The sequence below is a fragment of the Oreochromis aureus genome, linkage group 3, assembly GCF_013358895.1.
Source record: "Oreochromis aureus strain Israel breed Guangdong linkage group 3, ZZ_aureus, whole genome shotgun sequence".
NCBI lineage: Eukaryota > Metazoa > Chordata > Actinopteri > Cichliformes > Cichlidae > Oreochromis > Oreochromis aureus.
In genome coordinates, this window is record NC_052944.1 from 91,266,017 (window position 1) to 91,274,621 (window position 8,605).

At 41.0% G+C, this 8,605-nt stretch overlaps 1 pseudogene; it reads right to left on the bottom strand.

The window, feature by feature from the left end:
• Positions 1–5,622: 5,622 nt before the first annotated feature.
• On the bottom strand, positions 5,623–7,884 carry LOC120438941 (annotated as a pseudogene).
• Between the last annotated feature and the right edge of the window lie 721 nt (positions 7,885–8,605).

Sequence of the window (8,605 nt, forward strand, 5' to 3'; positions counted from 1 at the left end):
AGAAAGCTGGCATTTTATTGGACATTTGGGCTATTTTTAGTCAGGTTTTTTGTTGTTTTGTTTTGTTTTTCTTTTTTGCTGTGTTGTTTTCTGGGATTTTTGCCTAGATTTGCATGTGGCACCCTCCCTCTGATTACCGTAATGGCCCTGATAATACTGAAGTCTTTACTTCCCAAGCAAAAACCTCTGCCTGTGAACACAGTTCCTAAATCCCAACAGACAAGACAGGATAGGAGAAATTTAAAAGTTTTCTTTTTGTTAAGAAAACTTAACAAAGCTAAAAGCTAAAATGCTAAAACTAAAAATAAAATGAATAAAAGTAGAATGTTTAATGTAGAAAATGACTTTAATAGATAGCTTCTCTGGATCATCACCATCTTGTCTGCTCATCCAGTTTCAGTCAGTGGAGTCTTGCTTTTCTTGGAGTTTCATCTACTAGCAAAAGAAACTGGTTGTAACACAGCCAAAAATAATTTTTGTATTCACTAAAATGTAAATTTTAAATCGTCCTAAACCTCAATCATGATCATCATTTAAACATGCCTGTGAAATATTCCTGTTGTCTGCTCAGTACATTGGGCGTCGCTGTAGCTCAGGAGGTTGGTGGTTCGATCCCTGGCTGCTCTGTCTCTGATGGATACTTCTGTGTCAATTTATGAAAGAAGAAATGTTGTAGTTGTGAAGTGATTGTATAGATGTGTGGAATGAGGCATGTTTAGTGGAGAGTAAAAAAGATGCTGCATACGAACAAGCCCGTTATTTTGGAACTTTACAGTGTTGTTCATTAGAGATTAACATCATTAATTTATTACTGAGACTAAGTGGAAGTTAGGGGGTGTTGTGCTCTCTTTTATGCTGGAGTGGTGGAATGGCAGAGAGGGACGGGGGAAACTTACAAAAACTGACAAGAAGGCGAGCTCTGTCCTGGACTGTCCGCTGAAATCCATCAAGCAGGTTGGGGAGGAGAGGATGTTGTCTAAGCTAACATGACCACACCTCCCACCCCTGCATGAGACTGTACGAGCACTGCGCAGCTCGTTTAGCAGTAGACTTTTACACCGACATTGTAGGAAGGAGCGCTACCGCAGGTCATTCTTACCAGCAGCTGTCAGACTCTATAACACAGTTTAACAATCTTTTGGTCATCTTACTCAACAGCTTGTTTGTTCACTGCGCATTTTATACATATCTATGTACAATGTTTCTATACATATTTCTGTATATTGTTATCTGTATATACTGTGGGATTGCAGAAATTATTTTACTGCTATAATATAACCATTAACTTTACATTAACAATTTAATCCACAGCATTTATACTGCATTAAGATGTTCATTAAAACGTGATTATCTCACATCATTCTTTTATTACAGGAGTAGCTATAATGATTGTATACACACATAGTATTAAGGTTAAAATTGCATACACGCTTATAAAACACATATAGTACATATAATTTAGGAGCAGGCTTGAGTGAAGGCCTGAATGTAATCAGCATTTTGTGTAGCCTGTTCTAGTGGAGTCTGCTTAACAACAGATGATAGGTGATGGGTCAACAGGAGGACAAGTTTACGGGGATCTTCAGGGTCCGAGATCATCACCATATTGGGAAAGAATATGCTAGAAAGGGGAACTTCTGTGTCTGCACTTAATTCTAAAAATTGATTATTGTCTGTACACGATGCAAATTATGTTCTTAGGATCCAAAGGATGTTCTTGGAACGCAACGTTATACTCCGATGCTATAAAAACCATTCTCTGTGTATTTTGGGAGAAGAACCTCGCAGATGTGATGCTGTGTGCTTCTTCCCACGCGTGTGTTGTCAATAAACTCTTCATCTGATTGCACTCTAATCGGCCTCCAGTGGTTTGTCTTGTGCCCCAATGTCAATTTCGGGACAATACAAACTTCAATTGCTTATGTATATGGGGCTTTGTAGCGTGATGTCACGGGAGGAGGCATGACCGCCGAGGCGCCATTTTAGCAGGCCAAACAAATGGTTAAAGGAGGGAAAGCATCAGTAATGGTTCGCACTTGCTGTGTTGTCAGTTGTTAGATTGCACGATCGGGAAGGGAATATGCTGGAAAATTGGCTCTCTTTTTATCGTTTCCCCACCTGGAAGCAACATGAGGGAGCTCATGTATCGGATGTTACCAAACGAAGGCATCTAGCCTTGATAGCAGCTGTGAGACGAGCTGATATCCAGTTCTCTACCATCCCTAGATATCTGTTGGTGTCCTCCAGACATTTTCATTCAAGTAAGATCTAAATAAGTTCATATTACTCTTTATAGCCTATTAGTTTTAGCTTCAAGTTAGAACAAACATCCGTTCTATTTATAGAGTTGCTAATTATTTTTCATTATTGCAGGCAAACCAGCCTATGAAATGGATGAAATAAATCCTGACTGGGTTTCAACACTACACATGGGGCACTAACATTGTGGGTTATTCAGAACAGAGTCAGTTGAGACAACTCCTCGATGGTAGCAGGTGGAATTTTTCTTTTCTGAGCACGGCTTTTTGTACCTGTCACTACGGATGGTCTGTTTATGTTTTGATTGAGAGCCTTTTATTGGGCAGCTGAAGAGGAGAAGCCAACCACTGGCTGTATCTTGGTCATATTACCCAGCAAAACCCAGTATGCAGGTTCATCTATAACAGTCCTTGTGCCACAGATCAGCACTGTTGCTTCTACTTTGAACAGAGGAGCAGCGACATGGGTGCAGGTCTCCACGACTCCGGCCATACAGGTGCAGTGCCTAAAGTATGTGATGCAAGGATGTAATCACTTTCAAGGGGAGAAGGCATAAAGTCCGACTTTTATGAATCACCTAATATGATAAGGAGATTCTGCAGGTCATTAATCAATGTATAAAACTGTACTTTTAGTGACACAGGACACAAACAATGAAGCAAGATGTGTAGTTAGGATTATTTATAATAAATGTGAATTAATTAGTGCAATTTCTTTAACCACAGAGAATGACTAAATCTTTCAGGACAATGTCACATCAATGCACTGAACTCACTATGTTATCCATGTAATAGAGCCTCCACATGTTCTCACTGTAATTTCCCCCTCATGAATGAATTTATGCTTGCACTAATTTGAATGTTCGGGGGGATCAAACGTATTTTACTCGCAGTACTAAAATTGACATACCTTTGTTTGAATGACAGCGAATTCACAATGTGGAGGCTTAAAAATAGCCAAATCTTGTACCCATCCTTGGTGAATTGGATGAAATAGCGGTTGGTCTTCTACTACTCCACTGCCTTATTTACGGGTCCACATTTCCAATGCACGCTAATTTTTGAAGGTACCGTCTCTTTGCATCCGGACGCAAAATGTCTCTATAACGTCCTTTTTCTTTTGAGCTGCTTTTAAGTATGGTTTGTAGCAATTTTCCTTCCACCACAGTGTGTTTGTTTTGATTCGTGGCCTGCTAAAATGGTGCCGCGCTCCCACAATGCATTGCGACGTGACGTCAACTCCAAAGCCCCATAGGACCACTTTGTGTCTTCCTTTTATATTCTATATTCCCCTTGCTATAAGAGCTGTGTAACACGCACATTTTTCATCCATGGGATAATAAAGGTTAATTCTATTCTATTCTAATATGAGTCTGAATGCAGCTTGTCCTGTACAGATATGTTCATGTATTTTGATTTAACAGCAGATTTCTCCACATGCAGGAGAAAGAAATTCCTGCCCAAAAAAGTGAACCATATATTTGTTTTGAATTTGAATATTTCATCTTTAAACTACGAAGCGGGAAATGTACTGACATCGTAGCACATCCTTGCACTATATCCTGGGTTATAATGACTTCATGAGTAATTGACTGATATTCCACATGGACATCTACACTATATTCTCCAACCTCTATATCTGTGCCATTGTTGAAGGACTGTGGCTGTGATGCATTACAGCTAAGTGGATAATACAGATATATCATCTCTAAAGCAGTTATAGGTGTATTGTTTATGACTTTTCCATTTGTCCATATGGAGTTTGCTTTATACTCTTTAATGTCGCTGCTCTCCATCAGCGGTCTGTTCTTCCCCTCCTACTCTCCTATAGCCACCGTCAGCACTTTATGTCCATCACTGGTAACTCACTGGTGTCTTATGCTTTCTGTTCAGTCTCCTCTCTCAGTCACTCACAGTCTTCTAACATCTCAGAAAGTAATGAGCACCATGACATACTCCCAGATGCAATGATAATATTACTAGAGTTGGATGTCTCGAGACCACTTTTATGTGGTCTTAGTCTTGTCTTGGTCTCGCTATCTCGGTCTTGCTTTCTCAGATCGACATATTTTTCAGAAGATATGGAGTCAACCATCGGCGGAGCAGGGGGTGTCTTACCGGGCTTAAACCTGGGTCATTTTTTCAGAAGCCCAGGGTCTTTTGGAGTGTAATTTGTTTCATTGTTAGATGCTTGACTGACAGCTGTATAAAACAAAAACTACACACAATATTCGAAGCACACAGCGCACGGTCGTAAATTCCCCCTAATGTTGGTATGATCCGAGCTCAGGTACTAGGCGACTAAGCACAGCTCTTACGCATGTGAGAGAGGGGGGAGAAGCTGCTGCCTGCGAGTTTGCTGCAGACAGAGGAGAGCTTAAATTTGACCAGGTACCAAAGCAAATCATTCGTACTGTACAAATGATGTAAATATGACGGTTTATCACGAAAGACACTGATCACTTGACCCATATTACGTTACTTGTTCTTCAAGTGAATCAACAAATGGTCAAATGAAAAGCCGAACAACAACAATGCTGGGTTTTTTTAGAGAGTCTTAGCTTACATGTGTATTTATTTCATATTTTCAGTTGTTACCCTCCACGGCTAAACAAACTCTCTAAATCGGTTTCAGTTAAGTACTGATGAATGCAAAAATGGACATAAGGAGCTTCTTTCAAAGAAAAAACTCAGGTAGATGTTATTTTATATATTATGCTTTGTGTGTTGTTCAGTATATTTCTATGAAAAACAAGAGGAATTTCAATACACAGCAGTATATTCACAGTTGAAACCAGATATTTACATACACTTTAGGAAGAAAACATAAAAATTCTTTTTTTTTACTGTTAAACATCAATTTAGAGTAAACTTTTGTTTTAGATAAATAAATATTGAAATATCTTTTGAATTAGTGAAATGTCAGAATAAAAAGAGGGAGCTGTCTATTTTTTATCACGAGTCTTTTTTTATCACGTTTTTATCACGATCATGAATCAAGGAGGGGGCCTAAGGGTACATCTTTCGCCATCTTACAATGCTGTGATTGCAGCCATTCCCCAACTCTCTGTGAATGGTACTCATGGCCATTGATCAATGTTCTTTGATCAGTGGGTTTTGGTCAGTGATTGTTGATCAATGGTCATGGGAATTTGCATAATTATGATTAAGGAACTGACCTCACAGCCCATTGTTCCTTCAGTGGGCTGGTTTCAGTCATTATGCAAATGTACTGTTTATAAGATTGGGGAAACCTGCAGTCAGCTGAGACTGAAGAAGTCACTTGGATGAGTGACGAAACGTTTCTCCCACAAAACGCTACGTCCAGATGAACAGATTCAACTTTTGGAGAGATACAGATAAGTGTGTTCAGCCCAACTAGTTTATCTCATTACAGCAGTTTGATGTTTCCCTTTGAATCCCCCTGAAGATACTGACAGTGAAGCACGTACATAATACTCCAGCCTTTCAACTCTGAGCTTATTTAGTTCTATTAATACACTGAAATCTCATTTGTGTCATGAAGAAAGTCTTTAATCAAACAGAATTCAAATATCAGAAACATTTCATATATGGAGTTAAACATGAATCATTGTTTCAACAATATATTTATTGTTGTCATAAACAGACAAGAAGACAACAACAAACTGCTCCTCCCATTCAACACATGTCAGTCCATATCCCAGCAAACTAACTCATCTCCATTTACACACATCAAATAGAAACATGAATCACTTGTAATGATTAGAAACTTGATAGAATTTCAAATCTAGTTTGGGGAGTCATTCAGTGAGAAACAGTGAAATGATTTTCCATGTGAAAAGGTGGACAGCAGAAACAGAAAGAAACAGTGAGAACTAAAAGAGAAACAAAGAGCTTTGGAACAACGAGGCAGCAGGAGGACAGCTGCAGTTTAACAGCTTCAATTCACTGACAGGAAACAACATTAGAAACATCATCATCCTCAACTCATCTGCTCCACTGACACTGACACCTTCAACGGCAACACCTTCACTTTACCAACAGTGCGAATGAATGGAAACATCCTGTGAGTGAAAGTGTGTGTGAAGGTGTGTATGTGTGTGTTAGTATCAGGATCAGAGAACGACAGCTTTCCTCTGTTCCAGTCCAGATTCACTCTGATCCTCTGGAGCTTCTTCTGGACAGAGAGAACAGTGGCAGGAGCTGATGGTGAGCGTGCTGAGTATTTATCTTGATAGAACCATAATCTCCATAATCCAGACAGTTTGTCTCCCTTCCTCTGCACAGACTCTGCAAACACACCCAGTCCCCACACTGTACTGTCTCCAACTTCGACATCCCAGCTGTGAGTCCCTGAGTTAAAGCCCTCAGAGCCCAGGAGAGAGTAGTTATAGTCAAACCTCTCTGGATTATCAGGAAGCTGCTGCCTCTCTCCTCCTCCTCCTCTCACACTGGTCAGATCTTCAGACAGGATGACTTTTGGATAAGCAGTGTTTGGGTCCAGAATGAGAGGAGTGTAGGAGACCATGTCCTTCATGTTGTTCCAGATGTTGAAGGTCAGGTTGCCCAGGTGTTTGGCCTGGTCTATCAGAGCTCCTGAGGGCAGCTGTGGATCATCCAGCAGGGGGCAGCGCTGGACTCTTTCCACTGCAGCCTTGTAGTTGTGCAGGAATGAGACGTCTTCAGCTCTCAGCTCCTCCTCTGTGGCTCTGACTGTGTCTTAAAGAGCTGCTATCTCTCTGCTCAGAGCCTCCATCTTCTCCTTCATCATCCCACTCTTCTGCTCCTCTTCCTCCCTCAGTGCAGCCAGCCTGGCCTCCTCTTCCTCTGCTAGAAACTGGTGAAGCTTCTTAAACTGCTCCTTAATCTGCCTCTCTGTGTGTCGGGCCTGGACCTTAATGTGTTCTGCTGTTTGACCAAACTTCACTTGAACTTCTTCACAAACCTTTAACTTCTTCTTTAAGGGCTCCAGAGTTTCCTGAAGTTCCTTCTTGTGTTGTTGTGCAGCTTCATCGATGGGTCTGAATCTGTGATTGGTGTGTTTTTCTGAGGCACAGCAGACGACACACACTGGCTGCTGATGGTCGAGACAGAAGAGTTTGAGTTTCTCAGAGTGCAGACTGCAGAGAGCCTCTGAAGCTCTCTGATCTCTCTCCTGTAAGAACAACTCACACAGGTTCTTTAAAGCCCAGTTTGAAGGTGGATCTTCCTTTGAAGATCTTCTCTTACAAACTGGACACTCGTGTGTTGGTCTCTCTCTCCACCATCTCTTCAGACAGTCTTTACAGAAGCTGTGGCTACATGACAGAATAACAGGATCTCTGAAGACCTCCTGACAGACCGGACAGCAGAGATCCTCCTCTGATCTGGAAGCCATTGAGTCTGTGAGTGAAGCTGAAAACAGCAGACAGGAAGTACAGTCAGTCCTGGCTCCCCTCCCTCCTCTACTACCTTCACTGAAACTTCCTTTGAGTCGTGTTTTGGCTCAAACTCACATTCAGTGTGTGGAGCGTCAGCAGCTTGAAGCAGCAGTGTTGGAGTTTCCACTTTTCTCTCCTGTAGCTGGACTCACTCAGAGGAAGCTGCTAGTTTGGGCTGAACTCAGTCTGATCGTCTGTGCGTCTCTCTTTACTGAGGACGAAGAACTTCCAGTTTCCTGGTTTGTCACATTTGAGTGACGTGAGGGGAGGAGACAAATGTTGCTGTTTGACTTTTAACTAAGGTGTGTTTCAATCCTGCCTGTAGCTCAAAAGCTATAAAAAAAGGTTTTGTGTCATTTCACCTCCACAGGTCACAACATGAAACCTGTTGTGAAGTTTATAAAATAAAATGTCACTTTGTGGTGCAGCTGTTTGTCAGCCTCTGTTTTAGACTTTGTTCTGGTTCTTGTTCAGGTTCCCAGCAGTGGGAGTGTAATGCAGTCACACACACACAGGTGGTGTTAAGGTGGATTCAGTTTGTTACAGACAGTGGTGTTATTTCTTGTAACTAAGGGTGTGTTTGATTCCAAAGTTCAGACATTAACCTGCCAGAAGTTGTAAAAGTTACTGATAAAGAGCTTTTATCTCATTTCACATGCAGGTCAGAGCATGAAAGCTGTGATGCAGCAGTTTGAGAAAAATTGCTGCTGATATAAAATATTTTTTGTGGTTTCACAAAATATATAAAAGAGCAGAAAGAAAAGAAATAAGTGTAAAGAGTGCAGCAAAATGCATGTTTTAGTGTGAGTTGGTTCATCTGATCTGGTTGTGTAAAAGTCACTGCATGACACTGAGTTTGACTTTTGTGTTACTGACACTCATCTCTGACTCAGAGAAACGATTTCTCCCCTGTGATGTTCACACAGTGGTGAGTTACACGTGTGT